At 52.4% G+C, this 14,344-nt stretch overlaps 2 long non-coding RNA genes across 2 annotated transcripts; both read right to left on the bottom strand.

The window, feature by feature from the left end:
* Positions 1-288: 288 nt before the first annotated feature.
* Positions 289-1,175, bottom strand: LOC122202309. Its single transcript, XR_006194586.1, has 2 exons — positions 765-1,175; positions 289-648 (listed from the first exon to the last, which is right to left on the bottom strand). It is a non-coding gene; the product is annotated as an uncharacterized LOC122202309 (long non-coding RNA).
* Positions 1,176-4,612: 3,437 nt separating this feature from the next.
* LOC122202308 lies at positions 4,613-14,038 on the bottom strand. Its single transcript, XR_006194585.1, has 3 exons — positions 13,970-14,038; positions 13,470-13,657; positions 4,613-4,999 (listed from the first exon to the last, which is right to left on the bottom strand). It is a non-coding gene; the product is annotated as an uncharacterized LOC122202308 (long non-coding RNA).
* Positions 14,039-14,344: the final 306 nt, after the last annotated feature.

A 14,344-nucleotide genomic window follows, 5' to 3' on the forward strand; every position in this document is an offset into this window, starting at 1 on the left:
TCCGTCCCCCAGCCCTGAGCTCTCCGAAGCACAGGGGTTGCATCTAATCCACATCGGTGCTCACCAAGGACCCCAGCAAACAGGGTCCTGGCAGGGGAAGATGCTCGGTGACGTCTGCTAAATTGGACACAGTCAAAGCCACACAGAAGGACAGCAGACACATAGTCCCTGCAGTTATGAGACTCCATTAACTTGAATTCTGCAAGAATGTCTCTGTCGGGTTAAACTTGGCTGGCTGGGACAAGCGGGCAGGGCAAATAGTATGTGGAATGAAAAATACATAGCAAAGCTCTTCAGATTATTTAAGCCATTTGAGGAAGGGCTTGCGTAGGAATTTGCAGCAAAGCCAGGCACATTCTCTTGGGAAACATTCCCAACAGCCAGGCTTGATTTCCCCCAGGGAGCGGCCCATAGCTCTCCCAGCGATGCCTTTGTCAAAGTGGCCATTGCCTGCCTTTCTCTTCTCTTCCCTTTGGAGCACCTCTTTCTTCAACGATTCACAGTAATGACCACAGCGATGATGGCCTGACCACATGACTGGGACCCATTGTAGGCAAATGTTTTTTCTTCTTAACAGACCTCATGTTTCAGCACCCCCAGGAGGAAGCATTTGGCAGGGGAACAGTTTCCTCATTGAAAGTCTGGGTTCTGCATAAAATACATCAGAAGCTTTTAGCCCAAGGTGGGTGGGGACGGGGTAAGTCAAACACATGCTCTGCCAGTTAGGACACTTGGGAGTGCCAGTGACAGAAAACCCAACTCACCAGGCTTGACCAGAAAAAGAGAATGTTTGGAACATATTCCTGAAAATCCAAGATGGCGCTAGCTTCGGGTGCAGCTGGTTCCAGGGTTTCGGATTGTCACTAGGACGCAGTCTTGGTCCGTTTCCCTTTTTCAGAGCTACCCTTTTCTGATTGTCTTTGTTCTCCAGCTCCAAGTTGTGGCAAGTTGGCTGACAGCAACTCCAGGAGACACGTTCCTAGATTCAAACTCAATGAAAAAGAGCTTTTCCTCCCCTCGTTATGGGAAATAACCTCCTGGGCCCAGCAGTCATTGGCCCAGATTGGGTCATGTGTCTATCCTGGAACCTATCACTGAAGCCAAAACGATAGAGCTTCCCTGCACCACTAAACCTAGGTCACATGATCCCACCAGATCAACCTGGAGCATAGCTCTCATTCAAATCACGTGGATGGAGAGTGGGAAGAGCAAACCATCGCCCAAAGGAAATCTGGAGTGCCGGACCCACGTGGATCACGAGCTGTAATGAAAGCAAGTATCCATCATACAACCAAAGAGAGAACCACGTAAGCAACAGCCCATAATCCACGCTACTGAGAGAATAGTTGGAGTCCTAGAAACATCCACATCTCTACATCAGTTTTGAGAAGTCACGAAACTTAGTGTGCTATTGCTTAATTTTTTAATTTGCTGTTGTTATTGTTATCATTATTATTATATTTACTGACAAAGACGTTGTGGGATCCACAGCACCATGAATCGTGAGGACGCTTGTTGGTTACTTCCCAGGACCCAATTGTTCTAGCCAGTAACCCTGTTTTCTGTTGGGGATTAGGGATTCAGGAAGGTAGACTCTACCCTCACTTCACACTCGGGAGAAGCCAGTTAGCCCGGGCCATCCTCCTGCCCACCAGGATTGGCCCAGGGGTGAGCATGTGACCTGAGCTAGTCCAATTAGAATGACTCTCAGGACTCCTGCTGTTAACGCTAAGATAAGATGCTCTTTCTCTCTGGCAGGATACGAATGAGAAAGTGTGTGTAGCCCTGGAAGGCGTCGGGACCCGTCTTAGGACCACAAGGAAAGTAAGACTGAGGGCACCATAGCAGAAGAAGCAGGAGTCGGGGAGGAAGAGAGAGATGGGGGAGGAGAAAGAGAAAGAAAGAAAGCAAGGGGGAAAAAAGGATGGAGGAAAGGAGGAAGGGAGAGAGAGCAGGGGAAGAGAGAAACTGTTAAACTCTAGATCAAACATCACCTGAAGCCTATAGATTAGGCTGCTTACATCACCAGATCTGCCTATGGATTTTTCAATTTTGTGAGTCAACTTTATTGTTCTTGCTAGTTTGGGCGAGACTCCCCCCGCCCAACGCCTCAGGCGCAGGCCCCTCTCCAGGGGAGAACTTCAAGGGGCCCTGCCCTTCACAAAGAAAAAAAACTGTCCCTGGGGCTCCCACCAACTTCTTGGGGATGGGTTGGGTTACCCCATAGGTGAGACTTTCTATCACTTGCAACCCAAAGCATTCTGATTCACTCAAAACATTTTTGAGCTGCTTCCAAGTCTGGACAGCCCATGCAAGTGTCCATATAATAGTTCTAGGAAAGGAGATATAGTGGGGAAGCACAGACATCTTGTTTGCATGTTATTTAAAACATTTTTTTTCTTAACGAAGCAATCAATGTTCGTTGCAAAAAAAAAAAGGGGGGGGACATTCAGAACAGCCAGATCCATTAATCAATACCCCCACCTCGTTCCGTGTGAAACGATGATGGTTTCTTGTGATACGAATTTTAAAGTATGTATTGAGTCCTTCCTATGTACTGGGACCTTTGCGCGTTAACAAACCCAAGTAGTAGGCTGCTTTACCCCTTCCTGCAGAAAAGGGTGACCTATAGGGTTACACAGAGGACAGAAAGTGAGGTAGGACAGAGCCCGTGGCTTCTGACTCCAGATTCAGATTTCCTCACCACCGCCCAGACCTACAAATAGATGTCAGAGTTTCTGGAGCTGGTGCTTTGAGTGGGCAGAGAGTGACAGGTGTGGGAGGAAGTTAGGCCAGGAAAATCAAAGCCTGCCTTCTGGTCCTGACTCTGCCACTTACTGGCTGGGTGATCTGGGACCAGTATTTTCATTGGCCGAGGCCGCAGTGTGGGGTGCCCAACACGTGGTCAACCAGGGATAAACGGATGAGGTGAACCAGTGCCGCGGCGGCTCTGGCAGCCTGCAGGGGGCATTGTGGAGAAGGAAAAAACTAAAAGGCGGAGAGTGCCCACTCCCCCACCGCAAAAGAGGATATGCACTCTGCGGAGCCCCCCATAGGCCTCCCAGGGGCACCCGGGGTGGGTGCTCGCTCCTGAGGCTGCGGAAGCCTCTAACAAAGCCCGAACCATGTCAGGGTGGGGGCCGGACCTGGAACTTCCTATGTGTGTGTAAAAGGCTTCATTTATCTTTCTTAGTTCTGCTTGGCAGAGGGAAAAGGCAGGAGAGTGTTTTACTTACTTCCTTTTTTTTTTTTTTTTTAAGAAAAATTTCCATCGTAGAAATGGCATGTGTTTATTTTTAAAAGTACAGCTCCAGGGATCTATAATGTCTGGGGGAGAGAGATGGCTTAGGGGCCAGTACTGACCCTCTTGTACTAAAGTCAGGTCTGGGTTCCTTTAACCACTGGACTCTTCCCTCCTAGGCCTCTCTCCTCATAGCAGAACAGAAATCCTGCTCATGAATGAGAAGGAGAATGCCAAAGAAGAGTGAAGTCCAGAGAATTGAAATATCATTATAGTAACTGGCTGACATTTATTGAGTACTTACTATGTGTCAGGCACTGGGCTAAGCGCCTTACACATTGAATGCTCTCAGTAACAGCAGGAAATGGGAATTCTTGTCTACACCTTACAAGGGGCGGAAATCAAGCCTCAGAGAAGTAGTTACCAGCCCAAAGTGGGGAAATGAGAATCACATACCCCAAAGTCTGACCCCAAAGCCACCGTCTCATGCCTGAGGCTGAAACATAGAGCTCATTACTGCTGGCAAGAACCCTCTCTCGGGGAGAAGAAAATAAACCTCAAAGACGAGGTGGAGGTCCTCCCAATAACCCAGCCCTCCTCCATCAGAGATCCTCCCCGTGTGGGAAATGGCGTGACCAGGCAGCTCCTTAAAGCAGGTGGCCTTTTCCATGAGGCCCCCAGGACTTCACTTTGTCCCCATTGGCTTTTAAAGGGGAGGCCCTGGGGAAGGGATTGGATCAGAAGTTCCTGGGGCCCCTACCCATCCTGAGCACATTTCCCAGAGGGCTGGGAGTCAGGGGATTGGACGTGGAGCCCAGACGGCGTGGCTTTTCCCCTGCCTTCCCTAACTGTGACTTCGGGTGAGCTATACAACCTCTCTGCACATCAGTGTCCTTATTGGTTAACTGGGAGATAGTTGTGAGGATTTCATCATGCAAGGTGGTCTCTATAAAGCTCTTAGATCAATCCTTGGCACATGGGAAATGCTTGGCAAAAATTAGTTGCTATTATTCTCCAGAAGCGATCAGTTTCACCAAGCGGACCATGATGAACAGACAGGCACAGACACACACGGTTAGACTGCAAATGGTCAGACACAAGATGTGGTGCTTTTTTATGTTTGCTGTCCCCCACCCCCCCACCCCAGGCTCATCTTGCCTGATGTCTGAACCCTCGGAGGCCGCTAGAATTCTCAAAAGGACCTGGTTGGGGATCCCGAGTCTTTCTGTTCCGGAAGATTCCGATATAGTTACGAAGTTCTGTGGGGTACCATCTGCAACCCTCCCCTCCAGGTCCAGGTTCAGCTAGGATTTATTCAGTTAAGAAAAAGGACAGCACCTGAAATTGTGGAAACACTTGTCCCCCTTCACCCATCCTTTCTTTATGGTCCCGTCTTGGATCTTTTGGAGCTGTGTTTCTCAGACATATACCCACATTAGGCTGGTAAAGCCATAGCGTCTTCACCATGATGCACACGATTGATCCCATGACCGCCTCCGTCATCACCAGTATCATTCCTGTCGTGCCACCATCTAATGTAAACCATGATCCTCTCTATTGTTTACCTCTATCATTGGCAACACCATTTCAGCATCAGAGCCACTTCCATCACTGATGTTGTCTTTGCCATTTTCGTCTCCACTGTCATCATTATTAGGCTTCCTCTCACGCGATCATCTTTACACTTCCATGATCACCTGCCGCTCGCGGTCAGTCAGAACGCTTTGGTAGCAAGTGACGGAAAACCAAGTCAGCCAGCTTCAAGAGAGACAGAGAGAGGAAAAGAGCGAGAAAGAGAGAGAGGGAGAGGTGGGGGTGTACACACCCAAACTCAAAAGGGCAAGACCATCACAGGGATAACTCTGCCCAAGGGACTGTACCATCCAAACACCGAAAGGATGCTTTCCTTCCCTCCATCTCTTATCCCTGCTTCGTTCTGCTGCCCGTTTAATTCCCTACATCTGCATACAGACCCCTCTCCAAGTGAGCCAAGGATCTATATCCTTGCTACCTAGTGACATAAAGTAAAAGAGTTTCCGTCTTCCCAAGTAGTTTGGAAAGCTCCAGGGAAAGTCCCTGATTGGTGCAGCTTGGTCACCCTTCGGGCCAATCACAGTGGCAAGACGCATCCGTTCTTGCAATTGGCCCAGCTTAGTCATGTGCTGAGCACAGACACGGCAATTGGGAGAAACTTGGCGAGCAGGTGGGTTTCCTGGTTTGTATCCACGTTCACCTACCCCGTTTACCACCATCACCTCCACCATCATTACTCCTTTCCTGAGAATTATAACGTGCTAAGCCCCGAACCTGATGTTTGAAACCTCGACAGATCTGAATTTGATGACGTCCCCAGCCTTTCAGGGATTTCCCATTTCTGGGAAATAGGAAAGGTGGCACGTTCAAGGAGCTGGACTCCTAATCCTTGGCCACAGGATGGGAGCAAAAAGGGAGGTTGTGAGAACAGAGTCCAGCGCCTCTGCAGCGGTGGTTCTAATCCCTGGGCAGGCCCAGTGTGACGGGCCCCTGTGCCCAGCCCAGAGGGGGAGCTTCCCCTTCAGATGTGCCAGGCTCCCACGCTAACCCATCACCCACAGCCTGCCACAGCCTTCGGCACATCTGTCCCCCTTCCCGGGCGGCTGGGCCTTGCGTTTGGCCCAGTGCCTCCTGCTCCTGCTCCAAGCAAACATCTGTTTCCACATGTTGTCCCAGAGCCTTATAAGGCGGAGGGAAGACTCAGGTTAATACATCTACAGCAGACCCGACTGTCAGCAGTGATCTCATGTCAGGAATGGATTGCTCGAAGAAAGCAAGACCCCTCGCTTCCTGATGGAGGGAGGCCTGTATAGGAAAGACAAACAGGGCATTTCTCTCTCCAGCTTCAGAAATAACCTTAACAAAAGCAACAACCTTTAGAAAAAAAGAGAAGGGGGGAAAAAAGACCCTTGTAATGAGGTTTACAGGAATGCGTGTGCCAGGCAGGTCTGCTTTCACAGCTACTGCAGGAGAAGGAACGAGAGGGAGAAAAACTCTGTAGGGAGGGCAAAGCCCTCTCTGGATTTACTAGCCCTTGGCCGCAGTCCAGACCCTGGGCTAGGCTTGAACTTGGGGGCCGTGTGATGCCTGGGAGGGAAGAGGCTGGGCCCCGGTCTGGCTCTGCACTAGTGTGCTGTGTGACCTTGGACCACACTCTGACCTCTCTGTGCAGTTTCTGCAGGTCCCATATACTAGTGAAGCCTTGGGGAATTTATCAAGTTTCTTCCGGGCAAGGGGTAGGGATATTCCCTAGTTCGAGGCAGGAGAGCTGCTCCGAAGGGGAGACTTGACGACTGAGCTCGCATAGTCCAGACGAAGAGTTTCACAGTGGTGGCGGTCGCTGGTGGGGCTGGGGGGAGGGCGGGGGACAGGAGAGCAGCCAGAGACACGACACCATAACTTGCAGTTCCCAGATGCTGGTAAACAGGGATCGGCTTCGTCAACTAATTGTGTTCTTCCTTACCCGTCTGTCATCAAACAAAAACATCTGTCTCTTAACCGGCAGTCGCTTGCCTTTCTGACATCTCTTTCCCCCATCAGGGACAGCGCAAATCCCAGGATGCTCCTCTGAGCACACGTTTGTGATGCCCTTCCTCTGTCCCTGCACGGGGGCCCAGATTCTGAGCCCCAGACTCTGAGCCGTGTGTCCACAGCTGACAGCTCAGAGGGTCCGCACCCCACTCCCACTCCTCAATGGATTGTCCTTCCTCCAAAACGCTACAAATGGGACTCGGATGGATACATTTGTTCATGGTTTCCGACATCTGCCTGCAGCGTCATCATCATTTCTTCTGGATTTTGTACTGTATTAGAGCCTCACACACATGGTCTCATTGGAGGCTCCCAGGTTCCTCCGAGCAGGAATTAATATTCCCCTGCCCCTGACAGGAGGCTGAGATCCAGAGGTGAAGACACTGAAAGGCACACAGTTTGCACATGGAGAGCTTTCGAGGCTTCAAAGATGGTGCTTTATTTCAACTTGACCTGAGTTAGCAAAACGGTTTCACCCCAAGCACTAACCTCCACTGATTGATAATAAGCTTCCTGCTTTGAGAAGCCGAAGGAGCGTGTGCGTGCGTGTGTGTGCAGTGGTGTTCTGTAGTTGATTAGTGATGTCTGCCAATGGTGCGGCAATGAGGGTGTTGGTATGTAGGCCAAACATGCCCTGCCCATGGCACCTGAGAAGAAAGGGATTGAAGAGATGGATGGTTGGGGCTGCTGGGGGTCAGGTGATCACATAATGCCCCCCTAGCAAGAATCAACCACAAAAGTTTGGAACTTCTGCTCTATTCTCTTGGCCCTCCCCCACTTTTTTCTAAATCTGGATCGTGCCACGTTCCAGGATCCTGCTCGAGACTCACCTCCTCCAGGGAGCCTTCCTGAATCTTCATCCCAACTCCAAGTCTCCATCCATCTCCTCTTCTCCAAGTCCCAGCTCACTCACCTGCCTGTATTTTTGGCCTTCAGCTCATGCTCCCTGGCACTCCACACAGGTCCCTACAGAGGCCCCAGGGGATTGCAGATTCTGTGAGCACCGACTCTGGGTTTTGCTTCCACCAGGAGCTCAATCATAGGCGTGGACTGACGGATGGGTCAATGACCTACCCCGTCCCTCCCCTCAGCTGCAGGAACACAGGGTTAGAGGAGAGGTGTAAACTCTGCTTGGGTCTCTGTTGTATACCTCCAATCTCTGCAGTTATTACGGTGGCGATGATGGTCTTGTCCTGGGTGCTGACGTGGCACTTAGCAGGCCCCATGCAGCCAATCCTCACAATGGCCCTAGGACACAGGAATTTTTCTCGCCATATTTCAGATTTAAAAACCGGGTGCAGAGAGGTCACAAGTCACACTGCCGGGAAACAGCAGAGCCAGCCCCTGAAACCATTCAGAACAGCCTCCGAGTGAGCAGAAAACAGGTGTGGGCCCAGTGACGGAATGGGACCAGAGAGGAGATGTCTGCTGAGTTATCTTTGCACCACCTGAGACCTGAGGGATGTGGGCTGTTTGGGGTCTCCAGCTGTTGGTCTGGGAAGGGTCTAGGCACTTAGGGTACACAGTTGGGCATGGCCTTTGCTAACACGATATTCCCCAAATCTTACATCTTAGGGTCAGATGAACTCATAGACCTGTCTTACCAGGCATTCTTCCCAGACTGGGGGAAGGAGTTACATCTGTGGCTCCCAAAGGAGCACACATCCTGGAATCAGGTTAGCGAGTAGTTCCCTCCCACACGAAACCAGCCTTGGCCATGTGACTCGTTTTGGCCAAGTGTTGGACATTAGCAAGTGTCATACCAGCAGAGGCTTCATAAGTCCTCGCCCACCAGGACTTACGTCCTATCGGAACGCTCCCTTCAGACGGCAGCCATCACGCTGTAAAGAGGCTCGGGATGGACCGTGGAAGGGTAAGAAGCCACCTAGAGTGGCCCCTGGAGAATGAGAAGCCATCTGGATGTTACACCCCCAGCCGAGCCTGTGCCAAGCTACCACAGTGCAGCCACAGCCACATAGAACAGAAGAACCACTCTGCTGAACCCTATCGACTTACAGAAATGTGAGAAAGAGTGAATCATCCTGCTGAAGGCACTACGTTTTGGGGAGCTTTGTCATGCGGCTATAGATGACTGCAACACCGCCCTCGGTTACTGCCCTCATCGCTCTGAGACACGATGGCGGGGGGGGGAACCACTCAGCAGCACACACGTGTTTCTGTGTACACATCTGGACCAAAGCCAAATGCACGCGCAGACGTCAGTACGTGCACAGTTGCGCGCGCGCGCACACACACACACACACACACACACACACACACACACACACACCGAGTGGCTTGGAGACAGTCCAGCCGCACTGCGGGGCAGCCCGGGTCAGCCAGAGCACGCGCCCTCCCCTGCGTGTGCCTTCTCGCGCGTGTGCGCAGAAAGGAGCATGCGTCACACGCGCCGAAACACAAGAGCAGATAAAGGCGCGTACACGCAGCGGGAGCCTAGACAGACGGCCGCTGGGGCGGGGGGAGTGGAGGGTCACAGCCCCACGTACGTGCACGTGGTCGTTCGTGGCCCGAAGCCGCATGCCCCCCAAGCTCCTCCAAGCCCCTGGGTCGGTGCGAGGGGGGCCCCGGCGATTTCATCAGCGCAGCCTCCACACCTGGCTTCGCTCTCTACTTAATGAGAGAGTTTGTTTTGGCCGCAGTTAACAAGGCTCCCGGGGGCCCCCTGGGCAGGCCGGCCCTCCCCCGCACATCTGCAGCCCCTGCCCCTTGACCCCCAGCCCCTGCTCTGCAGCCACAGCCAGTGAACTGATTGGCGTGGCTGCGTGGGAAGGAAGTGGGGACGCGGGAAAAGGCATTTCCAAATGTCTGATCGGCAGCCCCAGGCTGGGGGGCCTCCGGCTGGCCCCCAAACCCCAGAGCGCTCTCCCCAGAGACGCCGCACGCTACTGTACTCTAACCGGGCCGAGCGTTTCGTTCAAAGCTTGTACAAAGTCAGAACTGACAGCCGGAGCCCAAGAGAACTGCCTCGCTCACCCTCTTTCCCCGGAGCCTGAGCTCAGGTCATGCTCTTTGGGAAGCGGCCTCCACAGGGCAGGTCAGCGGCTCTGCAACAGCCGGCACCGGGGCACAGCCCCTCACTGGCTCCCCTCTGCCCTCAGGACAAAACCCACACGCTTACCTTGCCCTGCCCCCACCCACTCTTCACCCTAAGCCCTCTCTCTCCTTTGCACTTTGTATTTCAGGCCCGGTGAGCCATTTACAATTTCCCGAAAGCACCATGCTCCCTCTTACCTCCGGGATTTTGCACGGGCAGATGCCTCTGTGCGGCAAGCCCTCCCCACACCCCATCATCTGACTGACTCCGCTCATCCTTCAGGCCCCATCCCCCCACCCCAAGCCTAGTAGCGACTCCCTTCTGCCTCCCCAAGCACCCCCCCCCCCCCCCCGTGACCTCATCGTAGCACTGTCCCCGTGCACCTCCACCACGAGCCTTCCATGTGCACAGAGGTGTCTCCAACACCAGCTTGGGGCCTGGCACTAGAAAGAGCTCCACAAATATTTGCCGAGTGGGTGAATTTCAGAGCGGGGAAGGCCTTTATCCCTTCCAGTTCTCCTTTCCCCTCGTTGCCCATCAACCTCTAAATCTTGCATAAGAGGAGATAGGTGCACAGGTGAAGCAATATAGCTGGGCGAGAGTGGGAATTGGGAGTTCATCCATCCATCCATTCATTCGCTCATTCATTCATTCAAATACCATTTCTGGGGGCATTTTCGCTGTGCCGAGTGCTGAGCATACAGAAATAAACATGGTCCACGCCTGCTCTCTAGCAACACACACCCTCAGGGAGAGGATTGACACAGGTCATGGGATGTGGTTTAGGCTACACGAGGCAGACCAGAATAATTAGTCTGTGGCTCAGCTGAGACAGGTTACTTCTCCCTCACATGAAAGTCTGGGCTTGTCTGGCAACTCAATCCCACAAAGCCACCAGGGGCCCAGGCCCCTTCTATCTTGTTGCTTACCACATGCAGGCATCAGAAGCAGAGCTGGGAGGAGTGCCGGCCTGGCAGGGATCATAAAACCTGAGGGCGAAATGAGGAACAGGAAGTGCGAAAAAGCTGTGCATGGGGGAATGTTCTGGCAGGTCCTGGGCCAGGCTTCCTTGGGTTAGGTTTCCCAGTTGTGGTTACTACCGGGGGAAAGTTGAATTGGTGTATGCTAAGCATGGGACAGGCAGTGGAAGCAAAGGGATCCGAAGGGAGGAACAGATTTGAAAGACACTAAGGAGGTAGAATCCACAGGGGTTGGTCCCAACTGGATGGAGGAAGTAAGGACGAGGGCAAAGGCACACATCCAGCCTGAGCCACAGGATGATGCCAATGCCGTGCCAGAGGAACGGAAGGAAGGCAGAACAGGGGATGCTCCACGTGACATGAGGTGGCGGGGAAGGGAGCTCCTAAGGGAGCTGGCAGGAGGCAGCTGGAGGTGCGTGAGGAGTGCTAGGCACAGGCTGTGGGTCTGCACTGGAGAATCATCATCCGAGAGACAGAAACCGGAGCTCAGGAGGGGCACGATCCCTCAGGAGGAGTGCTCAGCACAGGGACTTTCTACCTTGCACGCACATCCCAATCTGCCAGGGAACTTCTATAAACAGGGTGGGAGCCTGGGATTCCTGTGCCCCTTCCACGACCACAAAGAGCTTCTGGCTCTGTAAGGTGGGGAGCCCCTATCTGTGACTCTGGGCTAGGAGAAGAAACCCCATTCACACTAGCTTAAGCAAATATGACTCCTGTAATTGAAAAGTGTAGGCCTTGGGGCCCCTGGGTGGCTCAGTCGGTTGAGCATCCGACTTCAGCTCAGGTCATGATCTCGCAGTTCCTGAGTTCGAGCCCCGCCTCGGGCTCTGTGCAGACAGCTTGGAGCCTCGAGCCTGCTTCGGATTCTGTGTCCCCCCTCTCTCTCCGCCCCACCCCTGCTTGTGCTCTGTCTCTCTCTGTCTTTCAAAAATGAATAAACATAAAAAATTTTTTTTAAAAGAAGAGTGCAGGCCTGGATGAGTTTCAGGCACAGTTTGATCCAAGAGTTTAAATATCTTCAGGACTCAGTCTCTCTGCGTCTCTGCCTGCCTCTCCACTCGTTTCATTTTCAGGCAAGATCTTAATGAATTGTGGCAAGATGCCTCCTGTAGCCCTGGTTGGTGCTCTCTTAGAAAGCCCACTGTGGAGAAATAGCTGTCCCTTCCCAACCTTAGAGGATAAGAGCCAAGGGGTGTCTGGGGGGCTCAGTTGGTTGAGCGACCAACTTAGGCTCACGTCATGATCTCACAGCTTGTGGGTTTGAGCCCTGCGTCGGGCTTTGTGCTGACAGCTCGGAACCTGGAGCCTGGTTCGGATTCTGTGTCTCCCTCTCTCTCTGCCCCCCCTTCCAAAAATAAATAAACATTAATAAATTTTTAAAAAAAGAAGATAGGAGCTAGGCATGGGGTCAATCCCATCAGAGCCACATGGACTGAGAGTAGGGGGCTCCCCCAAGGGAACCTGAGCCACAGTCATGGGGAGAAGTGAGAGTAGGTTCCGGAGATAAAACAACAGGAGTCCGCACTCCTGTGGCCTCTATGGGTGATTCTGAAGCGGGTGGCACAGCTCAGCAGCGACGCTGTGACTCCTGAGGAGTTGTAACCACCATTTTTGACGCGGGGAGAAGTAGAGGACTCTTCAAGAAGGACCAAAAATCAGGCTGGAGAGACAGGAGTAGACGAGGCAGTGGGGTCTCACTTGCCGGGCAGTAAAGGTTTCAGGAAGTGGGAGGTTGAGAAGCGGAGAAGTGGGGTTTGCACCCTAAAATTGGGTTTGGAGAGAACAATAGGATTTTAAGGTGCCCAGAGCCCGTAAGCAAAGGATGGACTTTCTGGAAAAGGGTCCCGCAGGAGCAAATACGTGGAAGCAGAAAAACACAGAAAACACTTTGGAAACAGCCCATGTGCATAGGGGTACTTTTCCTTAGCTTTCCATCCTGGTATCCAGAATATCTGTTTCCTCCAGGGGTATAAGCATGGCCACAGAGCAAAGTCAAACTCTTTGGGTTAATGCTGAAAGCCACTTCTTACTACAAACAAGAAATTCTTCCTGAGCCACAGGATCCCTGCCCTTCTTCCCAGGAACCCCCACAGCACTTTCTTGTGGCCCGTGCACTGTTTTGGGGATGTTTCACTGTTCTGCCTTACGTGGCAGCTGTTTTCGAATATATCCAATCTTCCCTGCTGGATTTTGAGCTCCCGAAAAGTAGGGTCTTTTCTTCCCCGTGTCCGTAGCTCCCGGCCCCCACTTTTGCAGAAAGAGTGTTCAGGATAAGCCCAGTTACCTTGTATCTATGGTAAGCAATGCTTCGCTGGGAGGGAGAATTCCCCAGACGGTATACAGAGAAGGGAAGGGACATTGGGGGATAGGACCCCCCCCCCCACTTAGACTGAGGCCTGCCTCCTACAAGCTGCTACCCCCAGCTTTCAGTGATGGGGAAATGGAGTCTGTGACTCATCTGCTTTCCCTTGGGATTGAAATTTCTTTCTGTTTCACAACGGGGAGCCCAGCAGCAGCTGTATCTTAGCTGGCACCAGCAACTATGAATCCCAAAGAAGAAGCAGATGCCATTTTTAAGGGCCTGCTCTGTGCCCGAGCACTTTGCTGAGCGCTTTTCCTGCATTACCTCGTTAAGCTGCCCAAGCTTGACACAGCTGTGATTTATACCCAGGTTTCTCTGACTCCAGAGTCCCCTGGAAGCCCCTGAGGTTCAGACATGCGGTTTGCGATGCCAGGGTCAGGCTAGCACTGCACCTCCTCCTTGTTTCCAGCTCCAAGTCAACGGTCTCACCGGCTGAGCATTCCTGAGGGCTCCTAAAGTCCGCAAAGGGGAAAGATCAGCTCGCGGAACAAGGAAGGAATGAAACTAGCCCCCTGTGCTGTCCCTCCATTCCCAATAGCCTGGGGGGCCGGCCGGGGGTGAAGGTAGAGAATCCAAGTCCCAGAATCTCTGGCAGGCAACTCAGTGCAGAAATTCTCTGGCGCCCCCTGGTGGTCTCCAACACCCATGGGTTCTCTCAGGGATCGTCTTGAGTGGCTGGGGGGAGGCACCCATCTCCCCTGGGGGGAACACAGGCGCCCTTACCCCGCGTTCCATCTCAGGGAAATGCTAGAGCTTGCACTGACCTGGAACCCCTGGCCAACGGCACTCTCCCAAGCATAATTTGGTATCCCTGTAGTCCCCATGGGGCTGACTGACCAAGCCTGCAATGCTAAAGCGTTTATTACATATGAGCACTACGTTACTATGTTATTCTCTTAAATGTGCTACACCCTTAGGTGTGCCTTGTCACTCTATTATACATCAGGCCCCACCAAATCAGTATATACCTTGTCAAGTTGTACACCCTGCTTTTATAAGATGGAATCACAACACTCTGGTCACCCCAACCCGCATTTCACATTTCAAAGGCCGGCCTTTTTGTCCCCTGCCCCCCGTTCCTGGGAAGTAGGCTTTCTCCAAGAGCTCAATCCCACCACCTCATTTGCAAGAATGTCAAG

This window comes from Panthera leo, chromosome D2 (assembly GCF_018350215.1).
Source record: "Panthera leo isolate Ple1 chromosome D2, P.leo_Ple1_pat1.1, whole genome shotgun sequence".
Taxonomy (NCBI): Eukaryota; Metazoa; Chordata; class Mammalia; order Carnivora; family Felidae; genus Panthera; species Panthera leo.